Source organism: Humulus lupulus, chromosome 5 (assembly GCF_963169125.1).
Source record: "Humulus lupulus chromosome 5, drHumLupu1.1, whole genome shotgun sequence".
NCBI classification, from domain to species: Eukaryota; Viridiplantae; Streptophyta; class Magnoliopsida; order Rosales; family Cannabaceae; genus Humulus; species Humulus lupulus.
Genome location: NC_084797.1, coordinates 225327731 through 225335363, shown reverse-complemented (window position 1 = coordinate 225335363; position 7633 = coordinate 225327731).

Here is a 7633-nt window from a genome sequence, read left to right as displayed (position 1 = left end):
GGCGTGACTGAGATGATGGAGACTACGACGAAGATGCCGAGTACAAAGGCGAAGATGATGGTGTCGACCCAGGGTATTATGAGGAAGAATACCCTTAGCCCAAGGACGCAGAAGAGAGAGGTGGTGATGCTCCGTGAGCAGGTGACCACCCAACAACAAAAGATTGATGCTCAAGAGGGTAGCATCGCCACCCCATAAGAGATGGTACTTTCCACGAAGGTCACTCTTGAAGCCCAGGGGTTGCGAGTGGACCCCAATGGCAACGTACCTATTGGGCACCCAACTGGAGTGCCACCTGTTAGTGGAGCTGGAGTGCCTCCTGAGCACCCGGCTGCAGAGGCGCGAGATCCGCCAGCTGAGTTGCTCGTCGAGCACCCAGTAGGAGTTGGAACCCCGATGCCACCGCAGGACCGTGGTAAGAGAAAGGTTGTTGATAATCCTGCTCCAAAGCAGAAGGGGCTCGCCAAGAACCCATAGGCCACCATGTTCCTCAGCAGGCTGGCAAAGGTAATGACCCAGGGGCTCGAGGGGACCGTTAGGCAGTCAGCGCCCATGGAGCTCGGGGCATTCCCCCCCGACGTACCCGTACGAATCGCGCGAGGCCTGGAGCTGGTATCCCCTCGGGAAATAACCAGCCCCATAGGAATAATGGCCCAGGGATCCGCCCGAGGAATGCCCCACAAAACCAAGAACGTGACATCAGTATCTCGGTAAACGAAAATGTCGAGTCCGATGGAGAGACCGAAGTGGCTCATCTCGAGGGTAATATTGCATTTTGGGGACAAGCTAACCTGGGAGACAACCCCAATGCCTGAAGATGCAATAAGTCAAGAGGACGCAAGCCTGTTGGGAGAGGTCTATCAGACCTATGGGATAATCTCAACACTCGGAGAAGAGATAACCTGACTCAGAGCATCAACCGGAATCGTGACCCGCTTTGTGCGGAATTAGAAAGTCTGAAGCAGGTTATGCTCAGGATGGCCAGGCGACAAGGCCATGAATCTGACTCGGAGGACGAATAGGTGGAGCCATGTGCCCCTCACATTGTTAAGGCCCCTCTACCACCAAGCTTCAAAATGCCATCCATACCTCCCTATGACGGTGGCTGGGATCCCACGGACCACCTGTCTAAGTTCAATAGGTTAATGTCGGTGCCTTGTGTCTCTGACGACGTTAAGTATCATGTGTTCCTGATCACACTGACGGGGCCAGCAGATGAATGTTTTAAAAATCTCCTACCAGGGTCCATTCAATCATGGCATCAATTATCGTTTGCCTTCCGAAGATAATTCATAGGAGTTTGGAAGGTAAGCTTTGAGGTCAATGCCTTGGACAACATAAAGCAAGGGCCCTTTGAAACCCTCAAGGCCTACATCAAATGCTTTAAGGAGGAAGCAGCGAGAACCAAAATGGTCGATGATGGCCAGCAATTGATGGTGTAACAAGTTGGTATCTGCGTAGGTTCCCCGCTTTGGGATGGATCCAACCTAGCCAAAGCTCCCCACCTTCCGGTAATAGTGTTGTGCCCGCTCCTTGATTCAATATGGCTCCAACAGGGTTCAGACCAGCGCCCACTAGATATAATACTTTTAAGCCTGCATTCATTGCTGGAGTTGTTGCCCCCTCCCAGGCTCCCGAATCTAGTCGAGCTCCCAATAGCAGTAGGTGCGAAGGGAAAGGTAAAGGTCGGAAGCCCAGGGGAAGCGAAACCGCATAGGTCGAGCAGGGAGTCACATCTAGTGAGAAGTATGTCTCGGAGTATTCTGAGTACACTGACTTGGTAGACTCTCAATAGAATATCTTCATGGCCACGACACAAAATGTTCACTACAGGAAGCCGCAACCCATCCGAAGAGAGAGGGAAAGGCAGGATCCTGGAAAAAAATTTCGTTTCCACAACGACATAGGGCACCACACCAATGAGTGGCGCCAACTCATGGACGAGATTGAGAATCTCATCAAGCTGGGACACCTCTATCAATACCCTAAGGGTGGAGTGCGTCAAGCACAGTCTCTCGTGGCAGGACCGGTGGTCCCACCTGTTGCACCACAGATCCCCGCAGTAGCTCCTGTAGTTCCCCAACATCCAGTGGCCCAAGGACCTCCCCCGGTGAACGGGTAGGTAGGAACTATCTCAGGAGGGTCTCACCTAGGGGCACTTCACGAAGCTCACATTACAGGTATGCGCGAGCTTTGAATCACGACGATGAAGTAATGGCTTTGGCCCAGCTGCCTGCCCAAATGCCACGAATGACTGACCAAGTCATAACATTCTTCGAAAACGATGCTCAGAGAGTGCATTTCCCACATCATGACCCATTGGTGATTGAGATTCAAATCTCCAACAAAATTGTGGTGTGGATTCTGGTAGACAACGGGAGTTCAGTGAACATCCTGTTTAAGTCAACCTTCGAGAAGATAGGGATGATCACGGCAGACTTGTCCCCGTGCACCTCAACACTCTACAGATTCTCGGGAGAGGCCCTCATCCCGATGGGACAGATAAAACTCCCTGTGTCGCTTCCAAGAGGTGCCTTGCTAGGCCTTGAAATATTGTACCTTTGTGGTGGTGGATTGTTCCTCGGCGTACAACGCCATTCTAGGACGACCAGCGTTGGTGGAGTTTATAGCCGTCACCTCCATCCGTCATCTATACATGAAGTTCCCCATGGATGCAGGAATTGGCACGATCTGTTTAGACCAGAAAGAGGCAAGACAATGTTACAATGTCTCCTTCAAGACTCCTGTGATAATGGTAAGAGAGGTAGGCCCCGAGAAGTCCGAGGCTTCGCAGGTACAAGATGTCCAGGAGACAGGGCCCGACGAGTTAGACCCAAGGGTTTAAGAAGAGAGGCCCATCGAATCGATAGAGGAGGTGGAGGAGATAGTTCTTGATACCTCCATCCCCAGCATAAAAATAAAAGTTGGAGGAAGCTTAAAAATAGAAGCCCGAGGGGGCATTGGTGGGTTTCCTCTGAGAACACCAAGACGTGTTCGCATGGTCACATTCTGACACGACTGGTATTGATCCAAATATCATATGCCACGCCTTGAATATCAATCCTAGCTTTGCTATCGAAAATAGGCTCTCAAGGCCAAAGTGGACAAGCTCATCTCCAACGGGTTTATTCGAGAAGCCCAATACCCCAAGTGGCTATCCAATCCTATTTTCATGCCCAAGTCGAATGACACTTGGAGGACATGCATCGATTTGTTAGACCTTAACAAGGCTTGTCCGAAGGACTGCTTTCCGCTCCCCAAGATAGACCAGATGGTCGATGCCACCTCTGGTTACGAGTTGTTGTCGTTCATGGATGCATACTCGGGATATAACCATATATCCATGCACGTCGCTAATCAGGAGCACACTAGATTTCAAACCGATAAGGGTGTCTATTGATACATTGTGATGCCTTTTAGGATGAAAAATGATGGCGCCACCTACCAGAGGCTGGTTAACTGTAATGCCCCAAATTTCCTAATAAGGTTTAGGACCTTAATTAGGAGGCCGGGAGGGCCATAATTGATTTATTATGGTATTTAATGATTATATGCATGTTTACGTGAATTATATTATTATATGATGGTGAATGCATGCATATGGGCTCATATTTTAATTATGAGGGCATTTTGGTAATTTGGCCGATGTGGGCTTTGTTATCCAAAAAATTGGCATTGATGACGTGGCAAGTAATCCCTGAACACGTGGCTGACACCTGGAAGAGCTCTGCTAGTGTATCGACCAGAAAACGTATTAGAAGCAGTAAGCAGCCCAATCTTACCTACGACCAGTCTGGTCGATGGTTCCGCATACAATGTAATATTACTATAAAGATCTTTGTAAATCTCGAATTTAACTTACACAATCTTCTGAGTATTCGATTATTCAGGAGAGAATATCTGTAACAATCTTGTGTAATCCCCCTTGAGCCTATAAATAGAGAAAGATAGCTCAAGGGAGGGACTTTTGGATTTCGAATTATTTGAGACTAGTGTAATTCTATTTGAAATATTGTATTGCTCTTCAGAGGTTGGTGAAACTCATTGAACCCTTGTTCTTTGATCACTCCTTTGATTCTCATATCAATAAAAATCTAAGTGGACGTAGGTCATTACCAGATCCTGGAGCCGAACCACTATAAAATATCGTGTTCTTATTACTTTTTGTCATTCGGTTCTTTTCAACGCATTCATTCACATCAAGCATATTCTGACTCCGTGTCAGTTGACCAAAATCTGGGTCAACATTCTGGTGCTTTCATTGAGAGCTTGATTTATCATTGTTGAGAAAATCAATGGCGAAAATTGCAAGGAAAACTGGACAGGCGGCCGCCGCTGCACCGTCAAACCCGCCACCTCCTCCTCCTTCTGCAAGCGTGGTTGAGGATGAGCCACATTTAGATTTTGAGGAGGAAGAAATGGATGATGCGACGCTGAAGAGTACTCTGGGAGCGTTGCAAGAAGAGCTGGCTAATCTGAAAGCCAGTCAAGAGACAGCTGCCGAGGTTATGGCACGGAAACAGCAGGAGATTGAGTGGCAGCGCGCGGAGTTAAGCGAGAGGCAGGCGGAGATGGACCACTGCCAGAGCGAAGCCATGGCAGCCCTCGAGGCAGCCTTGCAACTGGCTAGGAGTCAGGCCGCACCTATTTCGCAGCCTGACCAACCTGTTAATGGGCCACCCCAGAGGGGTCCTAATTCTAGCCCACCAATCCAGCCTTCGAGTCCACAAAGGCCCGAGCAGCCTCAGGTACCTCATGACGATGTCCCACTGGACCCTGAGGCACAGCCTCCATCCTAAGCTGGTAGCGGTAATCCCCCGCAGCAGAGGCAGAATAAGGCCGAGCATCAGCCTCATAGTCCTAGACGCCGTAGGGGCAATGAGCCAAACCTACCGAGCAGAGGTCAGTATCCCCCTGGTAACAGGAGGAACTCAGAGTTAGGCTCTGCAGTCCGAGGTCCCCCACGACATGATAATGCTCAGGGACATAACGACCAGCGCAGGCCACCCTCTAACGCTCGAGACGTTTCAGCCAGGGATGGAAATCGAGGGAACAGTCAATCCCACCATAGCCAATCGAGGTTCGAAGATGGCCATGGATATAATGAGGCTGACTCAGGCAAGGGAAACTCTGGCCGAAGGAATGAAGAAAGAGGTAAAGGCGGGAGCCAGGTGCCTCAAGATGACCAACCCCATAGACGGGATGCTGGGGGGCAGTCCAGGCAAAATAATGTCTTCAACCGGCTCTGGGGTAGCGAGCAGTGAAGAAGAGACGAGGATTTGGGAGACGTACTCAACGATCGTCGCGAGCGGCATGGCGAGAACGTCCCCCAACAACAAAGGCTACAGCGATTCCTACCGCTGTACAGGCCCAAATAGATGCCCTCAACCAGGCAGTGCAACAGCTGGTCGGGGGAAGGACATCTTATATCGACCACGATAGGAGGAAAGGCACTCCTTTCGTACAGAGGATAGCTAATGCAGAAACTCCAAGCAAGTTCAAAATGCCTACACTTTCCAAACTTTGACGGGTACAGAGACCCATTTTCTCATGTCAATAAGTTTGAAATACAAATGGACATTCAGAAAGTGTCTGAAGACGATCGGTGCAGGATCTTCCCTGCAACACTTTCTGAGGCCGCGCAGGAATGGTTTTTTAAGTTCCCTCCCGCAATAATAGTTTCCTGGGAAATGTTCGTAAGGGAGTTTTATGGACAGTTCTATGCAGGTCGTGTGCACCCGACCGAAGCAAACCAGCTGGTTGAAATTCGCCAGCAGGATGGAGAATCAGTGAAGGACTACATCCAGCGCTTTATGCAAGCAGCAGCTGGAGCAAAAATGGTGGGGGACGAAGGCAAAATGATGGCCATAACCGCAGGGGTTAGGCGTCGCTCCCCGCTCTGGAAAAGCCTCCGAAAGGAAGGAGTGAGGACAACCCAGGAATTCTTGGATCGGGCTGATCGTTACATCAAGCTCGAAGATGCCATTGCCGACGATGGAAAGCCTTCTGGCAAGGATAAGAAAGCAGCCGAGCCCGCCAAAGCCGCCAATGGGTCCAAACCTATCGGCAACGGCAAAGGCAACGGAAACGGCAGCGGCAATGGCAAGAATGGTGGAAAACGGCCGTATAACGAGCCTTCCACCTCCGACAATAAACGAGCGAAGGGTAACCGTTATGAACCTCGGTTCACTAACTACACTACCCTCGTTGAGTCTCGGGGAGAGGTTTATTAGGCCACAAGCTCTAGTGTGCCTTATAATAAACCTGGCCCCATTCGAAAGGATATTTCGAAGAGGGACACTACCAAGTTCTGTCGTTACCATAACGACTACGGACATGACACCAACGAATGCAACCAACTGAAAGACGAAATCGAGTTCCTTATTAGACAAGGACACTTGAGAAGATACGTACGGGCCTCGGGAAATTCCCAACGAGAAGCTCCGGGTAGCAACGAGCAGGCTCCCACGCACCAATGCTCGCCACCCTTACAGCCTGCCCCTGTGACTGACACATTATTGACCATTTGTGGAGGCCCACACCTCGCGGGAAATAGTAGAAAGGCCAGGGAACGATATGCTCGGACCCTGCGCCACGACCAGGACATCGAGATGATGACTGTTGAGGACTGTGCACCAAAAAAGGCTCGGTCAGAAGAGGGTGAGATAACTTTCTCTGATAGCGATGCCCAGCATGTCCGGTTCCCACATTCCGATCTGCTGGTCGTGGATATCCAAATGGCCAACATGATGGTGAAAAGAGTGCTGGTCGATACAGGAAGTTCGGTGAATATCCTGTATAAGTCTTCGTTGGAACGCATGAAGCTGTCCGTTAAGGACCTGGAGTCCTGCAACCAAACGATATACGACTTCTCTGGAGAAGGACTCGCCCCCGCCGTATTGATTAGACTCCCGGTGACGATAGGTACAACGCCTGCTACCAGGACATTACTCGCTACTTTTGTAGTAGTCGATTGTCCTTCGGCGTACAATGCCGTCATTGGAAGGCCTATACAGGTTGATCTACGGGCCATCATATCTATGTGGTACTTAGCCATGAAGTTCCCGACGGACGCAGGGGTAGGACGCATGTTGGGGAATCAGAGGGAAGCCAGAGAGTGCTACAACACCTCAATCACAAAGGCGAAAAATGGAGCACCGAAGGGAACTACCTCGGATAGGTTGCAGATGGCAGTTGGCGCACAAGCCCAATCCGGTGGTGAAGTCACAAAATAGGGTGTTGCCCAAAGTGAGGATAGAGACTTAGATCCTTGCTTTGGGGATTTTGAAGAAAACGTTGGACCCGTCGAGGACCTGGAAGAGGTCCAACTCGACGAAAAAGACCCGACCAGAGTTGTAAAGGTCGGGAAAACCCTAGAGCCCATCACAAAGCACGCACTGGTGGAATTTTTGCGAAAGAACCAGAAGGTTTTTGCCTGGTCGCACAAAGACATGGCTGGGATAGACCCAGCAGTTATCAGCCATGTCCTGAATATAGACAAGACTTTTCCACCCGTGCAGCAGAAGAGAAGGCTGCTCGATAAGGATAGATCAAGAGCCTTAAAGGAAGAAGTTGAAAGATTAAGGGAGAATGGGTTCATCAGGGTGGCATTTTATCCATCGTGGGTCTCCAA